At 52.9% G+C, this 12,038-nt stretch overlaps 1 protein-coding gene across 2 annotated transcripts in view; it reads left to right on the top strand.

Moving 5' to 3' along the window:
• Positions 1-4,910: 4,910 nt before the first annotated feature.
• The window catches only part of CTDSPL2 (CTD small phosphatase like 2), a 30,680-nt gene continuing 23,552 nt past the window's right edge, over positions 4,911-12,038 (top strand). The window contains exon 1 of one of the 2 annotated variants that reach the window (XM_065734129.1): positions 4,911-5,098. The gene's annotated coding sequence lies outside the window, so the exon portion shown is untranslated. Of the gene's footprint in view, positions 5,099-5,627; positions 5,646-12,038 lie in introns of those variants that run through there. The other variant, XM_065734130.1, reaches the window with a different exon arrangement.

The following is a 12,038-nucleotide window of genomic DNA, read 5'->3' as shown; positions in this document are numbered from 1 at the left end:
CCTTCACTCACTGAAAAATGGGTCTCCTACGGATTTGAGATCTGAGGGAGAAAGCTTTATTCAAACGCAATGAGGAACATCCATGTTTCGCCCCGGGCTACCTCTGCACAGCCTGTATTAACTGGTGGCACGCTGGCGGCCAGCTGTTTCGTTCCTTATTGCAGATATCCCAGATTTTAAAAGGTGAAAAACATTTAAATTTCACAGCTGAAGGGGACATGATATTTGGAGGAAAAAGTGCCTCTGCCTCTAATTCTTCCTCCCCCCTGCACTCAGCATTTCCCGACTGAGGACACTGCGGGTACGGAGCAGCAGAGGGTCCCCGACCCACACTGCAGCACTGCGGACCACTCCTTCTGCTTTGTGCAATGTGGATTCCTTCATCCAGGTGGGGGATAGGAATTAAAACAGCTGTTACAGAAATAAAGCTTGGAAACCTCGCCTGGCAAAAAGCAGAGAAATGGTTATAAAAGTCTCCAACAGCATATGAGAAACAAGCTGGTTCCGAACCGCGCACTTACCTGCAGCTCTCACAGTTCAGCCCTTCTCTGCTCTGCTCTCCATTTCACAGCACGAGGCAGTAACCACTGCTACGGCCTCCAGGTCACAGTGGGGAGGACAGGCACTGGGTGCCATCCTTCTGCAATGGCATCCAGCAGGGGAAGGGGCAGCGGCAGCGCAGTGCTCGTGAACGTCCGTCAGACACAGGGAGCTCTGCCAGTCCTTGGTTAAGAGCCACAGCACTTCACAGCTTCAAAGCACAGCACAGATATAAACTAATTAACGTGCAACGATCAGGTGAAGAATCCCTCGAGCACCCAGAGTTGATGGCACACCAGGGACCAAGCGGACTCCGGCAGCTCCCACTTCCTAAAGGTTTCAAATGCAAAGTTAGGAAGGAACAAAGCACCCGTCCACTTTGCATAAATAAGCGAAGTTGTAAAAGCCCAATTATAAAAGGCTGTGCTTGAAAAGCACTCACAGGTCCTTGGAAATGAACGCTCTGATGCCAAAAACATTTTGCTCAAGGTTACAGTCAGAAAACACACATTCCTAAGTCATCTCTGCTCAGCAAGCCATTATTGCAGCACTTGGTTTTGTGCTCAGCCCCAATGAGATCTGACACAGACATCAGCACATGGGACAGGAACATCCAGAGCTCGTGTGACTGCTACTGCATTGCAAACAGCTCAAAGCAATTTCCTTAAAAATCAGAGAAACAAATGTCTGTGCTTCAGCTTAAAGTATGAGTGCTGTTATACTCAGAGACACACGTGGATCACGAAGCTGGTAGAATTCAATGAGGAAAAACTACAGCCACCAGGAGCCACCTCATGTTCATTCTGCCATCGCTGTTTTCCTTTCTTCCTCTCCTCCCCCACCCCCAAAAAAGGGCTGGAGAAGAAGTTAAGTTTTCCTCTTAACATTATTTAATTCAGTTTTCATATCTGCTAAGCATGAAATGGGAGTGGTGTTAGGAGGCACTCGAGGAGGGCTGGACGTGGCCCTGGGCAGCCCTGCCCACGGCAGAGGGGTTGGAACGAGGTGGTATCCGAGGTCCTTTTCAGCCCAATCCAAGCAGCCACAGCCAACGGTCAAAGAAGAGCTGCATTTATTCTGGCTGGTTCCCACTACCCAGTTCCACCCACAGGTTTTCTGCAGGGTTTTCCCAACACCTCTAAGCAACACAGATCCCACGGAAGCGACAACTTGCTGCTGAACCCAACTGCCTCTAACCAACAGGTTTCACTGGACCAAACATAACCACATTTTTCAGAGCTGTCCTGGCTGCAAAGAGCACTCTGCTTCAATTATTTTCAGGCTGAAGTGACAAGATGAGAACGGACACTAAATAACTAACAAGTTACGTATTTTATTAAATGTTATCAGTTCACATTCTCATATTGACAAAATCATAAACAGTGAAAAATACAAAGCCTTCTGCACAGAAGAACTCTTGTAAGCAAGCAGCCCCCAGCAGATTACACATTTTCTGTGGTTCACAGCATGATGTGCCTGGAAACACGCAGGGTGGGCCGGGCTGCATACAGCTTGTCATGCACTTCTGCTTCAGTTCGATTACATCTGCAGCACTCTCTGCACCAGCTCTCAAACCCTGACAGCCCTGCTACAGAAGGCTGGAGCACGGCTCTGCTGTGCTGCTTGCTGGACAAGCTGCTCCAGACGAAGCCAACACCAAAGCAGGAAGAGGAGCCAGCTCTTCCTCTGCCATGTGCTGGTGCTGCTACAGAAGCTGGCGCTCGCTGCACTCCTCCACACACAGCCACTTACTGCTCACTTCAGAGCAGGGCACATTTGCCTGAACAAATACGTGTGTGTGTACTTGTGGTATGTGGAGAACTCACCGCCACCCTCAAGCTCACTCCTTCCCAAGTAGAGGAAGACTGAGTGCCTCCAAAGCTTGCACCGCCGTGCAGGAGCAGTTCAGCAGCTGGGGCTTGCTGGCTGACTGCACACCAAGGACGCCATGTTTCTCTAATCCGGCGCCGGTTTGAAGGAGAAGTGGGGGCACAGACACCCATTTCCTGGATTACACTGGAATTTTCAGGCACACAGAAGCAGGGTTATGATACTCGTGCACAAACTCCACGCAGTACAGAAACAAGAGCGCTCCCAGCCCCTCCACCTATGCCAAACTCTTCCCATGTAGTGATGGCGGGCTCGCTGGTACGGGCACTCCAGTTTCAGCTCCTACAGTTGGACTGACTGCTTGCAGGTGTGTGCTCTCATCCCTGGAGGACAGCTCCACGGCTGTGGACTCCTCAAAGACGTTCTGTGCCAAATCAAACACACACTTCAGTTGGTTTAAGCTCGCGTCTGTCTTTGTGTCTGAAGAGGGACACAGCAGTGTACGAGTTCTGGCTGCCCCGTGAAGTGCAGTCAGAGCAGTGCAGCTCCTGGACAGACAGACTGCATGACAGACTCGGCAGAGCGAGCAGGGCCTGCTAACTGCTGCTCCATGGTTGCTCACCTACTGAACAAAGCGTGTTCCCTTCAGATAAGCAAGAGAAATAACAAAAACTAGAAATAGATTATTTTAAAATATTTTAACCCAAACGAGAATTGTTTTGTTCAAGCAGCCTCTCCTCACAGTCACAGACACTATCCTGGTACCAAAGCAGAGCACCTAAAGGCAGGAGGTGGGCTCACACACACGGAACCTCTATAACAAACCAAGTCACTCCAACAGCCCTCAGTGAGCACAAAGACAGCAGGTCAGCAGGACTTGAGAGCAGGAGAAAACAGAGCTGGAAGGAAGTCACAAAGACTGGCCTTTGAAAAGAACATGAGCACAGCACAACGCTTCAGGAGGGTGCAGCACTGCCAGCAACGACAGCTTGTTTTCCTTCAGCTTCTCCGTAAAGCGAAGAAAACACACCTGGAATATGTCAGTCTGGCAGCCCCTGGGATGGGCTGTCAAGGGAAGGACGTGCTGCTGCCAGCACGGAGCCTGCTCTGAAGCGAGGACACGTCCCACGTGCTGCTGTGTGCTCCTCCATGGCACACACAGCCAACGCTCCCCCACGCTGCGCTGCACACTGCAGGACCAAGTCCCAGCAGGTGGACCTTTCACAGCAGCACTACGACTTTCTGTCTTCTCACCTGACTTGTGACAGAGCTCACAGCCCTTCTGGTCCAACAGCACCCCCTGGCCCTGTGGATATGGAAATAACAGTCCTTATCCCCTGCGGATTGCTCTGAACCCCGAGTCACGTGCTTTAGCATCTTTATAATGTTTTCTCAGCTTTTGTTGTGAATGCAGTAGATGGTTTTTGAGCTCACACAAATATCTGCGTGCTCTGGATCCTGCCGAATGATTTCCTCTGGCAGCAGGCTTCGTTACAGTGACACACTTGGAACAGCCTTTCCACCAACCGTTCCTCCAAACTCCCACTTTGTAAGGATCGCTGCGTGTCCTCCTGGGTTTGTGCTATGAGACATCACAAAGGTATCCTGCCGTACTAGCTCCCCTTAATGGACTGACAACCAGTCTTAATTAAGTCCTAACATGTCCAAGCTAACCTTTTCCACAGCTGATTGTGCCCAAGCATTCCAAGGACTCCGCTTACTGTGCGTGTTTAGAAATACTTTACTGCTCTGAAGGAATGGGGCCTGCTCTGCAGAACCACACCGCTTCCATCCTACTCCCTCTTTCCTTGAGAAACAAAGGTAAAATGAGTTTAACAATGTCTTCTCCTAGGAAAGCGAAAGTTCTGTGATAACCGAGGGTTTGTGTTTATGAAGCACTCACTAACAGGAGACAAAAATGAGGCCGGCAGCTCAGCAGGATGAAAGTCACCAAGCCAAACCCAGCACCCCGCCACGGGCCGGGCAGGGTACCGCACACCAGGGGCTGCCAAAAACTACAAGGTTTTAAATAAAGCGGGAACAGACGCTCCCGCCGGGCTCCGCAGCCGTCCCGGAGCAGCAGGGCCGCAGCTCCCCGGGCTCCGTGCCGGCGGCCCCATCCCGCAGCGGCGATCACGGGCCGGGAGTCCGAGCCCGCAGCCCGGCAGCGGCCGAGAAGCGAGCGGAGCGGAGCGGTCCCATCGCACACCACAGAACCCCCCCTCCCCGCTCGCCCCTTCCCGCCTCAGCTCAGCTCAGCTCACCTCAGGGCGCGGTGCGACGGTCGCCGCCTCCTTCTCCTTCCCCTCCTCCGCGCGAGGCCCCTCAGCCCCGAGGCGCTGCGTGCCGCTCCCGGCCCGGGGAAGAGGAGGAGGAGGAGCGGCAGGCGGCGGCCCGGCCCGGCCCGGCCCCGCTCGCTCAGCCCCGCCGCCTCAGGGCGCCGCTCCTCCTTCCCGCCCTGCCCCGCCGCCGCCGTGCCCGGGCCCCCCTCCCCCGGCCGTGCTGCGCCTGCGCGGCGGCCCCTGTCCCCATCCGGGTCCCTCCGTGCGGTGTAGCAGGTCGGTAGGCGGGAAATGGCGACTGGCTGCTGAGCGGCGGCGGAGCGCCGAGCCCCGGCGGCGGTGTAAACACAGCACCGCCCGCACGGCGCGGCCCGGCCCGGCCCGCAGCGCCCGCCCGCCGGGGACTCGGCCACCGGGGCCCGCCCGCCCGGCACCCCGCACCGCAGGTGAGTGACGCGGCGGAGGGGTCCCAGCCCGGGATCAGGTGGGCGGCGCGGGGCGGCCGTTCCGGAGTGCGCGGCGGATCCTCCTCCGGGCCCTGCGCGAGGAAACCGCGCGTCCCGCGGCGCTGCCGGGAGCGGGCTCAGCCCTCAGCCCTCAGCCCGCGCCGTGCGGAGCGGGCCCGCGCCTGTCACCCCGCGCCGCCATCCCCTCCCACCCCTCCCCCGGGCCGAGGCCTGCGGGGCGCCCCGGGCCCTGCGCTGGGGGGCGGCGGGGAAGGCGCGTCCCGGCCGGGCCGGCTCCGGGGGCGGGCGGCGGTCCCCGCTCCGCTCGGGCCGATGCCGTGCCGCGAGCCTGTTGCTAGCAGCGCGGGGCCGGCGGGGCGTGCGGGGCTCCTCCCGCAGGGAACGGCCGCTCCGTCCCGGCGGGCACGGGGTCAGCGCGGTGCTCGGCGTGCCGCTCGAAGCTCGGTTCTCCGCTCGCTACTGCTCGGAGCGATGGTTGCGCAGCGGCACGTGAGAGGACGGGGCTCGGTGCTTCGTGGCTGTTCGGGTGGGTTCTGCCCCGGCGTTGTGCTTCGCGGTGGTGTTTTTGTGGCTCGTGATCCGCTCCTGAGTCTGTTGCTGCTGGTCGTGTTCCTTTCGGTGCCCCGGTTGGCTGTGGTGCACTTCTGAAAGTGATTTTGAGGCGGTACGCATTGACTTTGCCTTTCTTGATAAGTTTCCACGGTTACAATACGGCAGCCCACAAAGGGGATCTCTAGGCATAACCGTTGCTCTGTTGCCTTGGGAGAGCTGCGGCCTCTTTTACCGTGTCTCCATCGGTAAAAAGGGATAATAATACCTCCGAGAGTTGTTACAAGAAGTAGTTAATGTTTGTAGAAGGCTTAAAAGACCTAAGTGTTATTAATTAAGCCCCATGACACATTAAGGTAAGAGTTAGTGAATCAGGTTTACACATGGATGAACTGAGGCAGGAAGAGATTATGATGTAGCTGGAGTAACGTATTGGATCTGTGACAATAACAGAAAACAAGTCATAACTGCTTCATGCTGTAGGCACAAGTGAGCAGCTCCATACAAGAGGTCCTTCCAAAACCATCTCCTCTCCCTCTGCTGCCCCGAGTTGCCCCAAACTGGAGCTCTTCTGCCTTCCCTTTGCCTGTGGGACTTCCAGGTGAATGGGTGGCTCCAAGGACACTTGTGGCTTGCCCACTTAAAAGCGTTTCAACAGTTTTCATAACAAGATGTATGTTCTAGGACGCAAGCCAAATCCAGACTTGAATTCCATAAAACATTCTCCACTTTTCCCCTGAAAACATTATGTGGAACTTAGTTAAGACTTGATCGTGTTCCAGTCAGCGGAGCACGCGCTGAAGCTGACATTCCTGTTTCATCTGCAAAGCTCCTTCATTAAAGAAAAACTCTGTTGTCATTCTGTCCCCCAGATTTCACGCTAGTGAGATCATTTCTTTCTCGGGATGTAAACATTCCGCTCCCGTTGGAACTGTGCGTGCATTTTCATAATGTAAAGGTAATTTTCCAACTTGAGCCTTCCACTCCGAGCGCTCCTTCCACGGCGCCATTCCCAGCGCCCCGCTGTGACACGGTGCGAGCTGAGCTGCGTTACACGATGAAGAGGAGTCCTGCCCTGCAGAGGAAGGCTGCTCCATCTTACCGAGCTTCTCCACAGGGCATTGGCATTCATTTCCTTTCATCACTGGTGATGTTGCTGAGGTTGACGCCAACAAAAGTACCATTTGCAGAAGACTGAGAATCGCTTTCCCCTCTTCTCACAGTTTTCTATGCAAATATCTCGTTCCTGTGTGTGAAACCTTTCCATAGGTGTAAGTGCAGCAATGGCTTGGAGTCTGTGCAGGTTTTTGCTAGCACTGGAAGTCGAGTTATTTTGGCAGGAGCCCTCAAGAAGAGGCAAAACAGCATGCATCAAGCAGGATGGGAATTTGGCAGAAACTGGAAATTCGTGTGCATTTCCAGGCATCTGTGTGCTCTGACAGAAGCTTGAGACTCCTCTCCCTCTGGAAAGGACAGCTGGAGGTTCCAGAGCATCTTCAAGGGGATTTTAGCTATGAAACTGAAGATGCCTTTTCCAGTATAGGACTTTGTGGCTCTTGTCCTTCTGTCACTGTAGAGTGTGTTTTTGATTTTGGGGGCCAGGACGTGGCTGTCAGCAGCACAGGGCCCGTTCCCTGCTTCCCAGGAGCACTGCTCTCAAACAAGTGCTGTTTGGTTCCGTCTGTGTGCGGATCACACGCAGTGATTGTTACTCCTGTGAGCCTGGAGGCTGAAGAGCCAACCCGGAGTGAGAGCCTTTCATTTGTTAGCACTTCGTTAGTGCGTTACCACTACAGCGTTGGCACCGATCCCTTGCAAATTTTAAGTGGAAGATTGTTTTTCATCTTTTGTGTGTGAAACATCATTTGATGTTTACGCATCCCAGATAAGTCTTCAGGAAGTGCAAGTGTGCGTGGTGCCCGGCGCGGTGCATCGCTGCTCGGATGAGAACCCCACACACCGGTGCTTGAGAGGCAGCCAGCATCACGTGCTGAGGTAGTGATTATTTATTAGTTCAGAAAAATAAATATTTTACATTCATCGATGACATATTCAGTAACACTTGAAAAATTAAGTGTGAAATCATCCCCACCTGAAGCAGTCACAGGGTGGGTAGCTGTTTCCCAGTTGGCAATCTTAACTTTTTGTAAATAGATGACTTCCTAATCAGATCAGTTTCAATAATTACTTCGATTAAAGTCCTCTTAGCTGTGGAAAATGAAGTTGTTTCATCTCACCTGATGATCCAGGGGGAGTGCTCGTCAGGACGGTCCGCTGCAGGAGAACAGTGAGCTGAGTGTTGGGAAGCCTGAAGTGCGTTTCCACCTCCAGCAGCACGGCTGGACGCGTCGCCAGGCACGTGTCCTCAGCTGCCCCAGCTCCCCTGCCTGGTGCCCGTGTGCTGCTGAGCCCGGGGTGAGTGGTGGGAAGCAAACACACAGCTGTCGTGGGCAGAACTAACTGTGGCCGCATTGATCTGAGCTGCACTGTGACCAGAAGCATTCTCCCCATGGGAAAAGTTGGGTGAGCATTCAGCCCCATCCGCTGGATTGGTGTGTGTCTGGGTGAAAATAACCTGACAGCTGGCATCTGGAAGGCACCTCTGCTGCTTCCCTGGGCACCCTGCACCACGGGAGGGGTGTGCCAGTTCCTTGTAGGGGACAGCAGAAAGGAAAGTTGTCCCAGGTGGTCCAAACTCCCTTCTGAATTCAGATCTCTTCTGTTAGGTGAGCAATCCAGTCAGAGGGTGCAAAGCACTTTATGGCTTTTAATATGGCTTACAGTATCAATGTAACTTCAAGAGAAGGGTTGTGATGGAAATGGGCTTAACTGGAAGGAGCTGTTACCTACACAGCATCTAGAAATGAAGCTTTGTGTGCTTACATACAGTAGTACAGGGCTGAAATAAATGTCCTACACACGGTGTGTGTAGAAGAGTTACACAACTGAAACATTTGGATTGGGATTTACCTATGTATGCAAATACATACACCTCTGTACACAAACATACAGCAGCAGCACAGCACGTGTGTCATTATCAGCAGAGTAAGGCAAGGAAAGCGGTACTGTAGGGCATGTGAGCATTTCTGAAGCCTCCTGAGAAGGAGAAGGAGCCTGCCTGGATTTAGGCTGTGTTAAGACCAGCTCAGCTAGGTTAGAAACTTAACAGGAGCTCAGGTCGCATCGGAGCAGTTTGGCTTTAGCTGTGCTGATTCAAAGTCCTAACTCAGTTTACTTTAGGCCATTCTAAAATACGACTGCTTTCATTCACCCCGTATTTTAGGCGGTGCTAATTAGAGGAGGGCAGGTAATTCAATCTAAGGCTTAGGCTGTACCACAAGGGCTGTGCTGGCACAGTGATAGCAGCCTCGTTAGCGGTAACACCCTGCACAAAGGGGTTCCCTGTGCCAGCACAACTTGCATTCGCGCTCACTAGGAGGCTTGTAGCTTTAGCTGTGTTTGATTACAGAAAATCACTATTTTCCCCTGGCTTTTCCATTCCTGCCAGCAAGAACAGCCCTGCTTGGGCTCGTGGCTGGGCACAGAGGGCAGGTGTCCTTGGTGTGGCCAGGGCTTTGCGGTCCCTGTGTCTGCAGAGCACTGAACGTGAGCGTGTGTACGTCTCACTGTGTGTGGTGGGGTCCTGCCTCACCCCCAGCAGTTTCCTCCAGCCTTGCTCTTTCTCTTCTGTCGTTCACCACTCAGAGCCAGTGGTGTTGTGTTCACTGATTCAGGAAGGAGTGGGCTGACGAGGTAACAGAGCTGGTGTCTGGGTTTTCCTTTGTGCTCTCTGTTTTCCAGTACCCTGCTCACACTAACACTGTCCCTTTTCGCCCTTTGCTGCGACCTTCCCTTGTTCTGTGCCTGATGGAGCTCCATGGGGTACAGGAGCTGCAGTGGCTGAACACCTTTGGGCTGTGTACCTGGCTCAGGAGGGCTGCAGAGGGCATCCACTGCTGCGTGGCACTGCTGCATCCACTGCCTGTGCCGTGCAGCAGTCAGGCTGTTCATGCTTTGCCAGTGAGAGGTGTAGCGTAGCCTGAAGTGTTAAGGCTTGTCCTGAGAAGGAAAGGAGGCAATCTGTAAATAGCAGAAACATCTATATGATGCTAACGGTACTTAGAGGCGTTGTGTAAGCTACATTTAAATATACCGTATCTGATTGAATTGTGCAGCTCAATAATTTGACACCTTCTTACACTCAAAACCAAGGAGTTGTAATTAAATCAATTTAAAGATGATTGGGAGGTCTTGTTTATTTTGCTATCAAGACAGAATCTATGAATGTTAAAGAAGAAAAGCAAGTCAGTGGGATCTCAGTGCTGTAAATTTATGCTCTTAAAATGTGGATTTGGAAGAAACTTTTCTTGAAGAGTTGAACGTGGCTGAAGTGATGTTCTTAGATGGCTGTCGTTGCTGTATTTAGAGCTCCTTAGCTCTGTGTTGCTTAGGGACTAGAAGACTTAGGAGCACGCTTAAGGAAAGGCGTTTGAGAGCTCAGCTGGAAAATGGGCTGTATGGATATGGTTTCAGGTGAAGAGGTGCCCTGCTTGATTGTTGTGAGTAATGACTCTGTTGGATTCATTTGAAAGTAATTCTCTTGTGATTGTAGATTGGTTTATCGTATATCCAGAAAGTGTTTGTGTTCAATCTCAAAGATTAATAGTGAGAAAATATCCTAAGTCAGTTAGCACAGTACGATTCCAAGTCATAAACTGGCTTAAGGTTAGGAAATAAACATGTGCTGCCTGGGTTGCACGGCACAGTGCTGCTCCTGGCTGTGTGCTGCTGGGTGCTCTGTGCAGCCTGCTGAATTAGCTCTGCTTGCACAGGTGTGTGTTGGAGCTCATCTGTGCCACTGTGTTTGTCCTCTGCATTCAAAGGAAGTTTAAAAACCCCAGTTTTGTTTTATGAAATAGCTGATAAGGACGGGGTAAAGTACCTTTTTCTCTGTTTCAAAGCAGAGTGTTTTTAAATATGACTGCATAAGAGCTTTGGTCCTTTGCAGTGTTTGGGACAGAAGATGCCAACCTTTTGTATGAGGTGTGCCCAGCATTTTATCCTCCCAGGCTCTCTCCCTGAGTTATTTTGTTGTCAGATTGTGCCAGAAATGAGGAGTTTGCTTGAGAAGATAATTGCAAGCCCAAAATAATCAGTCTGTCTGCTTGAACAGCAGAGTGTGTAAGGCCTGGCTCCCCGTGGCCTCGCACTGCTGATGTTCAGGAAGCCTGCAGGATCTTGGTGCATTGGAGACTTCTCCCCCTCTGCTGGATTGGGTTGGTGCTGGTGAGCAGTTCTGCAGTGACCAGGGCAGGGTGATGGGATGGGCCATGTTTTCCCTGGAAGCCAGGCTGTAAAAGAGTCAACAAGTGTATTAGGAACAGCTTAGCAATGTTTTTGCTAAACAATACAGCTCTTCAAAGCGTGCAGTGAGCAAATGAAACCCTGACATAAAATACTGTTGCTTTATAAATTTATGACTGAATAATCTCTGTTAAAATAACTTGCCAGCTCGTTCAAGGGCCGTTTTAAACCCAAGTGGTGTTAGTGACCACACCACCGCAGCGCGGCAGCGGGCTGTGTCCCCAGCAGCTCAGTGCAGTCATGCACTGCTTCGATCCCTGCTGCCTGTGCTCACACCAGGAGTGAAGTGGGGCAGGACTTGTGTCCCACACCGTGCCCCACAGCTGAGTGCTGCCCCATAGCAGGGCCCCATTTCATCCTGCTGCTAGGAGCGGCCCTTGCCCCTGTGTTCCCTTGAGCATCCAGAGTGCTGTGCTGCTGATAGCCCCATAGCCGTGCCCAGGAGCACGCTGCCAGCTGAGCAGCTGTGCTGAGCTCTGTGGCTATAGGTAGGTGATGGTGGCACGCTGCTTCAACCCCGTTTAACCCCAGGCTTGCTAGCATACTGCTGTGGCTGTCTCGTCCCCTGCTGGGGGCTGTGTGCTTTCATTCTGATCCCTGTTTGCATGTGGAAGCGTTTCAGTTTATCAAGCTGGCCTGAAAATACGGCTGGCTGGAGGGACCGTGAGTGCCAGCGCTGCTGCGGGAGCAGCGAGATGGGCTCAGCATCGTGGGGCTGCAGCACATGGTGTGAGCTGGGGCTCTGCAAAGCACCACCTGCAGCCACGTGCTGAAGGGCAGCCAGCAGCACGGCCGCGGGGAATGCATGGGCAGCCCGGGGAAAACAGCACTGTGCTGGGGGGGATGCTGAGCTACTGCTGCCCTTACTCCTCACCCACCTTCGGTTGGATTGCAGGGTACAGGAGCGCCTCGTGAGATGGGGGGGATGGGGAGGAAGGAGGTATGGAAATGAGAAAGTGTTCCTTTTGTTTCCACTAAAGCAGCTGTAAGGGTGGGGAATCCGCTG

The sequence above is a fragment of the Cyrtonyx montezumae genome, unplaced genomic scaffold, assembly GCF_038088225.1.
Source record: "Cyrtonyx montezumae isolate F1298 unplaced genomic scaffold, pur_monq_1.0 scaffold_17, whole genome shotgun sequence".
Classification (NCBI taxonomy): domain Eukaryota; kingdom Metazoa; phylum Chordata; class Aves; order Galliformes; family Odontophoridae; genus Cyrtonyx; species Cyrtonyx montezumae.
This window is presented reverse-complemented; position numbering and strand designations above follow the sequence as displayed.